This window comes from Aplidium turbinatum, chromosome 8 (genome assembly GCF_918807975.1).
Source record: "Aplidium turbinatum chromosome 8, kaAplTurb1.1, whole genome shotgun sequence".
Taxonomy (NCBI): Eukaryota; Metazoa; Chordata; class Ascidiacea; order Aplousobranchia; family Polyclinidae; genus Aplidium; species Aplidium turbinatum.
The window spans coordinates 2,213,479-2,228,427 of NC_137479.1; the positions used below are offsets into that span (position 1 = coordinate 2,213,479).

At 37.2% G+C, this 14,949-nt stretch overlaps 1 protein-coding gene across 1 annotated transcript in view; it reads left to right on the forward strand.

The window, feature by feature from the left end:
• Positions 1 to 14,949, forward strand: part of LOC145775245 (2-oxoglutarate and iron-dependent oxygenase domain-containing protein 2-like) — a 69,251-nt gene that overhangs the window by 11,834 nt on the left and 42,468 nt on the right. The window lies entirely within an intron of this gene.

Below are 14,949 nucleotides of genomic sequence, written 5' to 3' on the forward strand. Positions count from 1 at the left end.
GGCGAGTGCCCTATTCGGCGAGTTTTTGAAATTTTATTTTTGAAAGGGAATTATCGAGTACCGGAGCCTAACTGTTTTCACATCGTTTTAACGTCGCTGAACGTGCAGAAAGGAATAAAAATAAAATGTTTGAACTATTAAAATTCGTCATGTCAGTTCAGTTGTTTTTATTTCTGACCATCATATCAAAAACAATACACGTCAACATAGCAAAGGTAGAAGCGACAAAACGCGAACGCTAAAACGTGCTTGAATTCGTCATGCCCGTTCAGTTGTTTTTAAGGTAGAAGCGACAAAACGCGAACGTTAAAACGTGCTTGTGACCGAAGTAAGTTATTGATTTGAAAGAAATTTGGCACGGTCGCAACACCTTCAGAAAAATTTAAGATGTGAAGGGAAAATAAAAAAAATAAAATGTTACAAAAAAAATCATGTTTATATATTATATCTATAAATTAGTACTTTTGAATAGTTAAAATGATTAGTTTGGATCAACAAATGTGTGGCCTACAGCTTGGATTGAAAGTAAACTATCGGGTACTGTAGCCTAGTTATCCCTACCAGCAAAAATTTGTTCCAAGAACCCAGTTAGCCTAACAGTTCATTTTTACATTGTAGTAACAGAATGAAAAGGCTAACCAAATGTGTGGCCTATCGTTTTAACGTCGCTGAACGTTGAAATCGTGTAGAAAAGAGAAGTTTGATGACTAGGATACGTTGCAAGCCTTAAAGCAGCCGGCGGCCATCGCGGCCATGGCCGCTAAGTAGTGCTTGAATGACCGCCTGTGCTACCTCCTCCGTCGGCCAAGTTTGGCCGCCGGTTTCTTCTAGCCAATTATTTAATTTCGCAATAGAATGATCGTGGATTAAATGTCGAAAATATGTAGTATCAAAGAGTGACGCAGAATTAGGTCAGCGCGTCATAGTCACTACTGTTGTATTGAATATATCCAGCTGCGATCACCAGCGCTGTAAGTCTTGTTTGCAATTCCCGATGTTTATTTTAACGAAGTGTTAATCCGAAGTGCTAATTTACATCGGCTGGCAATATTGTCGTTTTTATATCGATTCAATGTTGTCGGACATTGAATTGTTGTAAAAAAGGAGAACTAGGTTAGTTGACTCCGTGGGTAAAACACGTGTCTTCATAGTTGAGAACGCTGTGGGTTGGTGACTTCACACCCTCAATGGTGACATCACAACGGAATAAATGGTCAGGTTTTATGAAGGGCGGTATGCAGTTGAAACAATTTACTGAGTTGCGAGCAGTTAAAACAATTTAGCGTCGTTAGATGGTCCCGCAATACCGGATTACAATCCCGATATTAAAGCATCTAATGCGTGGTACAACGATTCTATTGCAGGACGTCGCCCAGACTTCAACAACGCTAGGTGATCATTTTAACATTGTTGCAAGTTTAATGCTATTTACTTGTGCTATCGTTATTGTATTTTGGCCTCCAAGCACGCAGATTTGGCCGCCGAGAAGGAGCTCTCGGTAGGCCACGATGGCTGCCGGAAAAAAACACGAGTTTTAAGGCCTGCGTTGAAACTGAGAAACATTCACAGAAGCCCTTCGATACGTTGCATTTTTAAGATAATGTATTCAGACGTTGAATCAATGTACAAATGAACTGTTAGGCTAAATGGGTTCTTGGAACAAATCGAAGGGCTTCTGTGAATGTTTCCCAGTTTCAACGTATCCTAGTCAGCAAAGTTCTCTTTTCTACACGATTTCAACGTTTAGCGACGTTAAAACAATGTAAATACGGTCACTGGCGCCGACTTACGGGGTGGCAGCCACCCCGTTTAGGTTACATTACTTGCTGCAAATAAATGTAATTTAAACGGACGTTTAAATCTTTTTTTGATCATTGGTTTTCGCTTCAAGTCAACGTAAAGCAAGAGGTGAACCAATACAGTATAGCAGAGGTTCTCAAACTTTTTTTTGTTGCGACGCCTCTGGAAAAGTTTTCTGGACTTGCGACGCACCCGCAAATAAAAGTTAATGAGGAAACTTATTATTTAAGTTTTGTTTGTTGATACAACAACAAAAAGCAATGCATATTATTTAATGTGACGTGTGGGCTTGTTTGTTTTTACAAAGTTCATTAAATCTTGGGAGAATTTTTGAAATTGCCACCCGCATTTTTCTTTCAGTGTTTATTGGTGATCGAAATTTGCTTTTTATCACCGCCAAGGCAGAAAATCTTGCTTCACATAAATATGACGTGACATATGGGATAATAATTCGTAGTGCTTTCTTCACCAAAGCTGGATAATCGCCATTCATCGAAATCCAGAAATTTGCTGGATTTCCTAAATTAAACATCCTTCTCAGGGCATTGTCACAAGAAAGGTCAATGTAGGCTTCTTTTTCTTGTGCAGTAAAAGACAGTGGAGTAGGTTGGACGAAAAAATCACGAATCCATTCGTAGTTTAATAAATTTTTCGGGAAGTATTTTGCAAATTTCGACTCGAACTTGAACAAATGTTGCCCAAATAGGCCTATGCTTCACAAATTTGAAGGCAGCGTCATACTTTTCTTTTCAAGCAAATTGGACGAGAAAGTGAAGTATCGAGAGCTTCCAGACAGGTTTGCTATATCTTCCACAATAGCAGCTTTTTAACGAATGCTGCAATTTTATCTGAAATGTCATTTTTATTCGGCCCTGCATAGAAATGTTCAGTTTGGCGAAGATATCACACAAGTAAAGTAAACCAGTTTCAATAAGAAATTGTTCTGAGCTAAACAATCTGCAAGTGGATTATTTTCTTGCTGCAAAAAAGCCTGAAGTTCATCCACCAATTCGTAGAAGCGTTCAAAGAATTTTTTAAGCAAAAGCTACTTGGATGAAAATTAAAAGAGCAAACTCCGATGCGCTGCATTCATTTCTCCACAAAGTTTTTTGAAAACTCTTGACTTCAGTGGGCGTGTTTCAATGAAGTTAACAACTTTGATGACAACTGAAACTGCTAATCAAAGGATTATCCTCATCTTTATAAGATAAATTGAATTCAGCTGCGAAACGAAACTCTTCTGCGACGCCCTTGGAAAATTGAAACGACGCACCAGGGCGTCGCGACGCACAGTTTGAGAACTACTGCAGTATAGTATTGCGAAGAAAATGATTGTTTTTGTCACAAGCATGATACTCGCGTAACATCAAGCAAGCTACGTGAAGATTACGCAACACGTGGCTACGAGTTTTTTCCTTGTTGTTGCGATCGTTTTATTTGTTACTTGTCATAAGTCATTGTTAAATTTGTTAGGTTTACAATGGGATTTATTAATCAATAAAATACGATCTTTCCATTGCGTCCTTCAAAAATATTTTTTGAAAATTTTTAAACTGCTCATAATATCGCTATAAATTATGCCAGCTATAAAATACTTGGAAATAAAATTATCTCGATGATTGATAGCTTCACCCCCTAAATGAATATCTATTTCAAATTTCATTAAAAAAGTGCAATTTTCGAAACTTTTTAAGTTTTATTTAAAAAGTGCACCTAGTAAAGTAGCAGTTTTAACGTTCTGCAAATTTACACGTTTACATGATTCTATTGGAGGAAAGCTACACCCCCTGCCAATTCCCAATAATAAAAGCAACCTTTTTCAATTGCTCAAGATTTTGCATTTTGAATTATTTTCCGATTTCAATTATTATTGGAGTGTACTGTCATCTACTTCATGCTTTAATTTCTACTTTGTTATCTACTTCATGCAGTAATATTACGTGTCAATGCGTGACAAACTGTGAGGCGGGAATTTATTGGTCTGACATAGGAGTTGCTTGTTACATCATAGAAAAAATTACGAAAAGTCGTCCTGTAAAAGTCTGAGGCGGGAATTTATTGGTCTGACATAGGAGTTGCTTGTTACATCATAAAAAAAATTACGAAAAGTCGTCCAGTAAAAGTTTTCGCCGACATTCCAGTTTTATTCTGCTTAAAGATGCCACCGAAAAAGCGTTCAAAGTTGCAGCCCTCCATTGAGTCATTTTTTGTTGCGTCTAGTCAGGATTTCAGCCAGCATGAAAGTGATCAAACGCCTGAACGAAACGAAAGTGTGCCTCTGCCAAAAGGCGTTAGCACGATCAGGGTAATCGCTGTTGAAGGGAGAAGCTATCAAAAATCGTGGGGAGCGAATTCCCGTGGCTACATTACGATAGATGCAAAGGTAGAGCATTCTGTCTGATTTGCAACTGCTTGATCTATTTGAAAGCAATGAAACAATTTCATTAATGCTTCCAAACGTGGTCTGCATTGTGAAAATATACTTATCGTTGCCTTCCACCACCTGCGAGGCGATCGTTTAGTGCACTCAGGCGCATAAAAACCTACTTGCGATCTACCATGACAACTTGACCAGTTGATTAACAGTTGGATTGACAGAGCTGCTGTTCGCAAAAATACTTTTGCCAAATGTTAATTGTCAGAGCAGCAACGCAACAATAAAATTCACGACATACCTCTTGTGCTTTGTTTTAAAGTTGCTTTGTAAATTATCGAGCTACAAATCAGGTGTGAAAAGACAATTGCATCTACGAAACACGCTTAGTAAAAATCAAACAAAAACATGCAGTTTGAAAGTGTTTAGGTTGCCATATTGTGCTATCCGCCACCCCGTGCAAAAATAAAAGTCGGCGCCTATGAATACGGTAATTTCTGCTGGTCGGGATAACTAGGCTGTTACCCGATAATTTACTTTCAATCCAAGCTGTAGGCCACACATTTGTTGATCCAAACTAATCATTTTAACTATTCAAAAGTACTAACTTATATAATAGACTTTAAACATGATTTTTTTTTGTAACATTATCTTTTTTTTATTTTCCCTTCATTTCTTAAATTTTTCTGAAGGTGTTGCGACCGTGCCAAATTTCTCTCAACTCAATAACTTACTTCGGTCACAAGCACGTTTTAACGTTCGGGTTTTGTCGCTTCTACCTTTTTCTACACCTTTGCTATGTTGACGTGAATTGTTTTTGATATCATGATCAAAAATAAAAACAACTAAACTGACATGACGAATTCAAGCACGTTTTAACGTTCGCGTTTTGTCGCTTCTACCTTTGCTATGTTGACGTGTATTGTTTTTCATATGATGGTCAGAAATAAAAACAACTCAACTGAACTGACATAACGAATTTTAATTTAATAGTTCAAACATTTTATTTTTATTCCTTTCTGCAGGATTTCAACGTTTAATCATGTAAAAACGGCAATTATAATTAGGCTACGGTAGGCTACTCGATAATTCCCTTTCAAAAATAAAATTTCAAAAACTCGCCGAATAGGGCACTCGCCGAAAAAGGCTCTCGCCGAATAGGGAACTCGCCGAATCGGATTAGCCGAATCGGACTCGCCGAATCGGACTCGCCGAATAGTAGCAGACCCATACGCCACCCCCTGTTTGCAGTGATTGGTAAATAATGCTTCTACTAAACTTGCTGTAGTTTTCTCGTTTCTGCTCGGATTTTAACAATTTTGCCATCGTTGGAAAGTAAAATTATATATATACCCGAATCAATTAAATGCAAGCACAAAGTAAGTACCATCTTTTTCTTGTGATAACTTAAACTTCACCAACTTGTACCGATTCTCAGCAATTTACTTTATACAATAAAATTATTAAACTTTTGCAAATTGAAAGAGTATGTCTTACTTTATTCACATGAAAAGTTTCAAGTTTATATCTTATCTACAAAACTGGCAATCGTCGTTCAAACGTAACATTTTTTAGTAATAGAGCTAAGTCGCTATGTTTTCTTGTTGCGTATTCCTGGTTGAGATATTTGAATGTTTGGTATTGGCAAAACTCGCTCTTTTAATGCAGTTTCGTTTAAAATTAGGCAAACTTTGTTTTAGAGACGTAAATACTGAAAGCATCATTTTCAATATCGTGACGTCACACGCGTGCTAAAGGGGGGTTGTAACACCCAACCCCCCCCCCCCTTGGCTACAGAACTGGTAGGAAGGCTATGAGCTACCCTCTAAACAATCCCAATTCAAAGGGTTTAAATTGAGTTGCGTGTTCTTTGAACTGGACGAATGACAAAAACGGCTAGCATCTTGCTCTTTTCCTAGATGTGAGATGTATCAGTGTTGTCCAAATACGAAGGACGATTGCTCGCTTTATAGATAAGACATAAACCTGAACTTTTCAGTTAAAATCCGAGCGGAAACAAGAAAACTACCGCAAGTTTAGTGGAAGCACTATTTACCGATCACAGCAAACAGGGGGTGGCGTATACTGAATAAGGATTGATTCGCCTTTACAATGCATTGAAAAAAAGCTTCGCTGGGCGGTTAAGTTTGAACGACGATTGCTCGTTTGGTAGATGAGATATAAATCTGAAAGTTTTCAGATGAATAAACCAAGACATACTCTTTCCATTTGCAAAATATTAATGATTTTATTGTAAAAATTAAATTGCTGAGAATTGGTACAAGTTGGTGAAGTTTAAGTTATCACAAGATAAAATTAGCACGTACTTTGTGCTTGTGTTTAATTGATTCAAGTAGATATATAATTGTACTTTCCAACGATGGCAAAATTGTTAAAATCCGAGCAGAAATGAGAAAACTACAGCAAGTTTAGTGGAAGCACTATTTACCGATCACAGCAAACAGGGGGTGGCTTATACTGAATAAGGATCGATTCGCCTTTACAATGCATTGGAAAAAAGCTTCGCCGAGTGGCTACGTTTGAACGACGATTGCTCGTTTGGTAGATGAGATATAAACCTGAAACTTTTCAGATGAATAAACCAAGACATACTCTTTCCATTTGCAAAATATTAATGATTTTATTGTAAAAATTAAATTGCTGAGAATTGGTACAAGTTGGTGAAGTTTAAGTTATTACAAGATAAAGATAGTACTTGGTTTGGATTTGTAGCTAATTGATTCGGGTAGATGTATGATTGTGCTTTACAACCATGGAAAAATTGTTCAAATCCGAGCAGAAACAAGAAAACTACAGCAAGTTTAGTGGAAGCACTATTTACCGATCACAGCAAACATGGGGTGGCGTATACTGAATAAGGATCGATTCGCCTTTACAATGCATTGAAAAAAGCTTCGCCGGGTGGTTAAGTTTTAACGACGATTGCTCGTTTGGTAGATGAGATATAAACCTGAAACTTTTCAGGTGCATAAAGCAAGACATACTCTTTCAATTTATAAGGAATTAATGATTTTATTGTAAAAATTTAATTGCTGAGAATTGTTACAAGTTGGTGAAGTTTAAGTTATCACAAGACAAATCTGGTGCTTAATTTGTGCTTGCATTTAATTGATTCGGGTATATATATAATTTTACTTTCCAACGATGGCAAAATTGTTAAAATCCGAGCAGAAACGAGAAAACTACAGCAAGTTTAGTGGAAGCACTATTTACCGATCACAGCAAACAGGGGGTGGCGTATACTGAATAAGGATCGATTCGTCTTTACAATGCTTTGAAAAAAAAAGCTTTGCTGGGCGGTTAAGTTTGAACGACGATTGCTCGTTTGGTAGATAAGATATGAACCTGAAACTTTTCAGGTGAATAAAGCAAGACATACTCTTTCAATTTGTAAAGGATTAATAATTTTATTGTAAAAATTAAATTGCTGAGAATCGATACAAATTGGTGAAGTTTAAGTTATTACAAGATAAAGATAGTACTTGTTTTGGATTTGTAGCCAATTGATTCGGGTAGATGTATGATTGTGCTTTCCAACGATGGCAAAATTGTTCAAATCCGAGCAGAAACAAGAAAACTACAGCAAGTTTAGTGGAAGCACTATTTACCCATCACTGCAAACAGGGGGTGGCGTATACTGAATAAGGATCGATTTGCCTTTACAATGCATTGGAAAAAAGTGTCGCCGAGCGGCTACGTTTGAACGACGATTGCCAGTTTTGTGGAAAAGATATAAACCTGAAAGTTTTCATGTGCATAAAGCAAGACATATTTTAGTTTGCAAAATAATAATGATTTTATTGCAAAAATTAAATTGCTGAGAATCGTTACAAGTTGGTGAAGTTTAAGTTATTACAAGATAAAGCTAGTAGCCTACCTATTTTGTGCTACTGTTTAATTGATTCGTGTAGATGTATGATCGTGCTTTCCAACGATGGCAAAATTGTTAAAATCCGAGCAGAAACGAGAAAACTACAGCAAGTTTAGTGGAAGCACTATTTACCAATCACAGCAAACAGGGGGTGGCTTATACTGAATAAGGATCGATTCGCCTTTACAATGCATTGGAAAAAAGTGTCGCCGAGCGGCTACGTTTGAACGACGATTGCCCGTTTTGTAGATAAGATATAAACCTGAAACTTTCCAGGTGCATAAAGCAAGACATACTCTTTGCAGTTGCGTTTGATTGGTACTTTTATTGTAAAAATTAAAATGCGAGCTGAACTTAGATAGCTACAACACATTTAGTTGCAAACGTTTCCAATTTTTATTTTTAAAGTTTAATTGGGTAAATTTTTAGCTGAATTGATGCAATTTGGTAAATTTTATGTCATTCTAGGTAGTTATATTCAACACTCGACGTTGGTTTAATGTTTTTATTGTAAAAACACAGTAAAATTGTTAAAAAATCCATGTCCATTCCGCTTTATCACCTTCATTCCGCCGCTTTTCAGCATCCTTTTTTTCACCCCTTATGTAGTAGTTGCGTCCGTTTTGTGACGTCATGTTGACTAGGGTGGCGGATTCTATACTTGCACCTAATAAAGTTAGAGTTTTTTTAATTTGCTGGAATTTGAGAATTTCTCTGGGTAATTTTCCGATTGTGGCCGTGCTAACTACTGATACGGTATATAGCCTACATAATTTTTCAATTCAGGCACGTTTTAAACTTTTCAAGGTTTTGCCACGTCTTCCCGTTCATTAACGTGCTGGGAGGTCTATATGTATCGACTTTTGTAGTTATCAATCAATGTTTTATTTGTCAGTAACAGGAACATAGGTGGGCTACATGTTTGAAATATGCAATATACACAATGCAAAAGTTACACAAGTTCCCATACCGACAGGGAGACAACGAGACGACCATACGGTCTACTAGTCAATTGCCACCCTACGGAAATGACGATTTTGCGATTTTAAACACGTGCTGAAGTTAAACAAAACAAGCCTAAACCCTCTCTTTAACAAAAGAAAAAATAGGCCGAATCTTACTGTACAATGAACACTTGCAACAAGGGCGATTCAAGCTTTACAGTACTACACACAATAAAAATAGTGACAAGTTTCCAAAACTTTTCACTTTGAAAGTTTAACGAAATTATGACGTCACAAAATAAAGATGTAGCAAAGTGAAAAGTTAAGGAAACCGGCTTAGTGTGACCAAATGAATTCAGGGAAAAAAACTAAGTCCAACGTGAGATACAATTAAGTACAATCAAATACCAGGGATCATAGGCTACGCACTATTTATTTTTTTAGATAAGGAGTGATTAATCAACTTTAGTTGAAATTTATCAAGATTTCACAAAAATAAAAACGAAAAAAAAAATTTGGCGATTTAAATGCATTTATAATTTCACAGTAAGGTAGACTTAATAAAAATAGTTTCAAAAAATATATTTAAAAGCAAATTATAATTGCAACAATTTGTATAATAAATTAAGCCACATAAATGAAGCAGTTTTGTGATAATACGAATTTTAATTTTAGTATCTTTTAGTATCTTTTTCGTCCCGGACGCGTTAATGACGAAAAATAAAATGATTGATTGATGTGACCGTGTTTGCCGAACGAAGCAATACATTTTTGCTCTCAACAAAATGCACTTTGGGTCAAAATTTAGTTAAAAAAAAAGAACGCTTCTGGGTAGTATCGAACTCAGTCCCTCTAGAATAGGAAGCGGCGACGTACCACACGCGCCACATAACGAGTTGAATAAAATGGTTGGATTCAGAACTTATATGTGCGCTTCTCATCTTTTGCTTTGAAAGAGAAAAAGAAAAAAAGTGACTGGACAATGACGTAATGACGGTCAAATAGTGTTTCAGATTCAAAGACCGGCGCCGGTCAAATAGCCACTGCCGCAAAATTAACATTTTTTTGTTGATATTATCGTGATCAAATGCTGATTCAACGTTACTACAAAGTGTCTAACGCTGAGTGTTAGCTGGGTAGTTATCGCTATTGTTAATACGTCATCAGACAAGTGAAAAGTCAGTAAACTAGTCGGACTAGTGTTGGGCGATATTGAAAAAAACGATACAATATTTGAAAAAATACTCGATATTTCGATACTTTTCGATATTTTTGTACTAATTAAGAAAAGAGTTTCTCAGTTTTCGAAATTAGTGTCGGCAATTGCCGAGGTGATTGCCGATGCAGATGCATGAATGGCGCATTAGCGTCGGCAATAAAAATGCCGAGGCCACAAGAGCGCTTGTAAGGTTAGGGTTAGACATTCCTCCCAGTCGTTATGCCACAGTCATAGATTTGTTTCTTAGTCAACACCCTGATGGAGCTCTGCGAAAGAGGCGTGTGGATGGGTATCAAAGCTCGAAAGCCGCAAAGCGTGGACGCTTCATTGCAAACAGCGAAGACAGTGTAGATTTACAGCCAAGCGATGAGCCTCTTGATGTGTCCGATTCCAGTGATGACACGACAACCTAATCCTCCGATACAGCATCTGATGATTCCGATTCTGACATCTAGTTCTTCATCAAACAGACTTTGTGTTGCTCGCAGTATCTCAACTGTGCCGAAATTATGTTAGTGCATACCTAAATCGAGGCAATCTTCTCGCAGCGGTCGATTAATTTGTTGCCGGTACTTGGTTGAGCAATTAACGTTATTTTATGGTAATTCAACGTCGCTAGATGTCGAATTAATGTAAAACAAACGTAAATTTCTTATTGGGCATTGTTGGTACGCAATATGGGCATTGTTGGTACGCAATATAACCCGCCGGGAAAATTAAATCGATTTGTGCTGACTCAAACGTTGAATCAACCCAAAATTAACTTACTTTTCCTCCCCCTGAGTTATTCAACGTGAATTACCGTAACAGCGTGCGTATCGCGTTGCTCGCTTTATCGCCACTTTTGGTATTATTACATCACAACAAATCAAACAGTGCGGTCGTAATAGACTACTCTAGCATATTTTTCGCTTCTTGTTTTTCATGTTTGGTACAATTTTTTCGTAATAAACGTTCACAGCAATTGCTGAGGCAATTTCAACTTTTGCTGTTTGGCTTCGGCAACGTTTTTGTAGGGTTTTGCAGTTACGAGTTATCGAACGATATTGAAATAAATATCGATATTGAAAAGATATCGTATCGAAAATTCGATATATCGCCCAACACTAAGTCGGACTAGTGAAAAATCGTGCAGGCTACGGGGCTAGTGAAAACGGGGAGCAACTAGTCCGGTGGGCTAGTGAAAAAGAAAGTTAAGATCGACCCCTGGTTTAGGGGTAGCAGGTCACCCCCAAACTTTTGAACCCCCAAACTTTTGAACCCCTTCGCTCGCCCAGATGATCACGATTTGACAGTATCTACAGTTATACTTGGGCTAGAGAGTTGATTTATAGCTCAAAATGACCTGAAACCTCATATTTATATTAGTCTTTCTAACATTATATATATAGGTCTATAGAAATAAAGATAATAGATAAAAATAGGTCCTTGAGAAATAAAGATAATGAGAAAAAATTATTTTTCTCTTGTACGACAAGAATTATTTGGCATTAATGGTATATAATATACATAAAATTTATTTAAAAAACTTGTTCTATAACCGTGTAAGTGTGTAACTAATACCTACTTTTAAAATAATTGTTATATAACTATTGTAATTTGCATATTTAATTTCAACAGAAACAAACATTCAACACATTGCAAGGTAAAGCAGTAAGGTAGTATTGCATTAATTTATAATGCTAGAAACCACGATGCTGATTTCAGAATTTTCTTTCTTTGATTTGGTAGCTGATGTCTGGCATTCTCAACCACTTGCAGGGTATCTTGGTGACGATCTTCTCTCTCTGAGCACTGCCCCCAAAAAATCATGGCATAGCTTTACCTCTCTCTCGGCGGCATCGTTGACCACATGAAGACTTTGTACAATAGTATTAGCTTTTTTGTACTGCTCATCTTCTGACCATTCTTTAATCGGTCGCGAGAGGAAGGTATGCCCAATCTTTAATGCCTCGAAAAACATTCACGAACCACTTCCAAAAAATTGTATCAAATCCATGGATTCTTCAGTAGGCATTCTGGGAAAACACGGTCTGCCAAAACCTGTTCCATATCGGTTGAAAGCAGTTGTGGATTAGGGTGCGGTGAAAAATTAAAATTTTAGAATTTCAACAAAAAGTATGTCTTCAATGGTGGCCCTACACCTAAAAACATGTCTGATGGTGTTTTGGAATTGTTGCACCCCTAACTGTCCGTGCAACCTTGGAAAGTTGTATGCGGGGGGCCCAAAATCATAAAAAATAGCATAACTCATGATCCATGCGTCGTAGAAAGTTAATTTTTGGCTCTATGGAATCAGAAACACCATGTTTTTATTTGTTCCAGGAGAACTTTTAGCTCTAAGAGCAATAGAATTTAAGTTATGAGTAAAATCGAATTTCAGGCCCAATTATCTCACTGGTCATGAAATTTCACAAATTATTGCATTTTGTTTCATCACTTTTTATGTCTCAAATAACTTGAAATTTTGACAATTGCACTTTGTTACATCACAATCACACAACTTGGTAAAAAAACAAACCGGAAAAACTTCAATGTCTACAAAATTGGAAGAACACTACGTTGTTGTGGGTGAGCCAGAGGAAGTTTATTTGACACACTTGACAACAAGCAATAGTAAAGGAGAAACACTTGCTGAAAATTTGTATAATGTCTTTTCAGGAACTGATCTGGAGCATAAACTGAAAATTATTGGTTCTAATGGAACTGCTGTGAACACTGGCAATATCCAATTATCCATGGCTGTATTGTAAACCTGGAGAGACACCTTCAACGCCCATTGCAATAGCTAATTTGTTTACTTCATTGCGATGATTTGCCATCACGACATGTTTTCTCCTTACTAGATGGTTGCACAAAAAGTCCTGACAGCTTTTCAGCTGCAATTGGAAAAGAAATTGGCAGTTCAGTTTCCGAATGGCCTATTGCAGAGTTTCAGCCACTTCCATATTCCACTTTCCCGACTTTACCAAATGACGTTACTGATGATCTAAGTTCAGACCAATTCTACGTTATAGAATTTGTTGGTGCATCATTTTAGGAGAAGTGGATGAGGATTTGAGATTTATGGAAGTAGGACCTATCGTGCACCCTCGGTGGTTAACTCTTGGATGTAGAATTCTTCGAAGATATGTTTCAACTTCAACACCATCCAAGAACCTTAAAGTTTTGGCTGAATTTTGTTTGAAAGTATATTTTCCTTCTTGGTTTGACATCAGACTGAACAACAAGATTTCTGATGGCAGTAAGAATTTCTTCAGAATGTTGCAGCGTGTTATCAAATTTTCAAATCAGCAAGTAAAAGATGAGGCCTTGAAAACTCTTCAAAGAAATGCTTATTTTGGCCACCACGAAAACATCTTGCTTGCAATGTTGTGTGACGAGGATGATATTCGAAGATTGGGTGTAAATAAAATACGAGCATTACGAAATGACTCTACTTCTGGAAAATGTTCTGGATGGCATCGAGAAGAAGAAGATGTGATTGTTGAAGATGTTGATAATTCCAACCATGCAATTCGAAAATTTCTTTTACCAAAACTTAATGTCAAGGCAAAGTAAATTATTCAAGTTTCCGAACATGACTAAGTTCACTTTTAGTGAGTCACATAATAACTACACTAAACATCAGTAAATAATATACCGTAGCCTATATTCAAGCGGGTGGTAGGCTTGAGTGAAGAGTAACTTAGTTTTCTGTCAAAACCCAGACTAGGTTTAATAACGAACAAAGACGCACCAGTATGCTTGCAACTTGTAGCCAGAGTTCATATGCCCTATAGAAATGTTTTCATGCAGTAGAGCGTTGTCTCATACGTACTCGCCACACGACCAATTCATCCCGAGTAGAAGAAATTGCGAAAGATAACAGATTAAATAAAGTTCCATCTGGCTGCAACCTGTGTTCAGAATGCATAGCAACTGTCCTGTGGAGATGTGCTAATATCAAGAGTAGTAGAGCGTTGTCTCGCACATCTCCACACGCGTACAAACAAAACAACATATTTTTCTGTTCAATATAACGTTTTGTGTGAAAAGCATTGCCCTACCTACCAAGCTGATACAATCTGCAAACTTTACTTGGAATAGCACCTAAATGAACGGGCGCCACAGTGCTCTGCACCTAAATATCCAGACGCCACAGTGTGCGCGCCTATTTGACCGGCGCCTAACTGTCTGCGTCTAAAAGACGTGCTGCATGACAAACCTTTGAGTTTAAAGCATCCCTGTCGCAATCAAGAGTAGAGAGTCATATCAAGCTTGTTACTGAAGCTGCTGGAGCAGTAGCTGGTTTTGAAAAACGAGATAGCATGATACGCAAACGAATCAAATCAAGAAAACTTATGAAAAAGTTTCATACTAAGCATCAATTTATGTCGACAAACTCTCTTAGAAAAAAAATTTGACAACACATCATATTGTGTGTGTACTGTGTAATTTAGGCTACTGCTTATAATTAATGTCCACACGTTGATTATTCAAGTGACAACATTTAAAAAGCTTAGCTTAAGTACCGGTAATTAGCCCAAACTACAGAATTTCTTGTCCCAAAGTTATTTGAGCGCATCATACACAATTTTGCATCATTGTTTTGTACAGTATAGGCTACTAGTGCCAGTGCTCAGTTATCAAAATTTGAAGCCAGTGCTCCATTATCAAAATTTGAAGGGTAAGCTCAACAGTCGAGCACTGACACATGACATAAATAAAAAAATTTCTT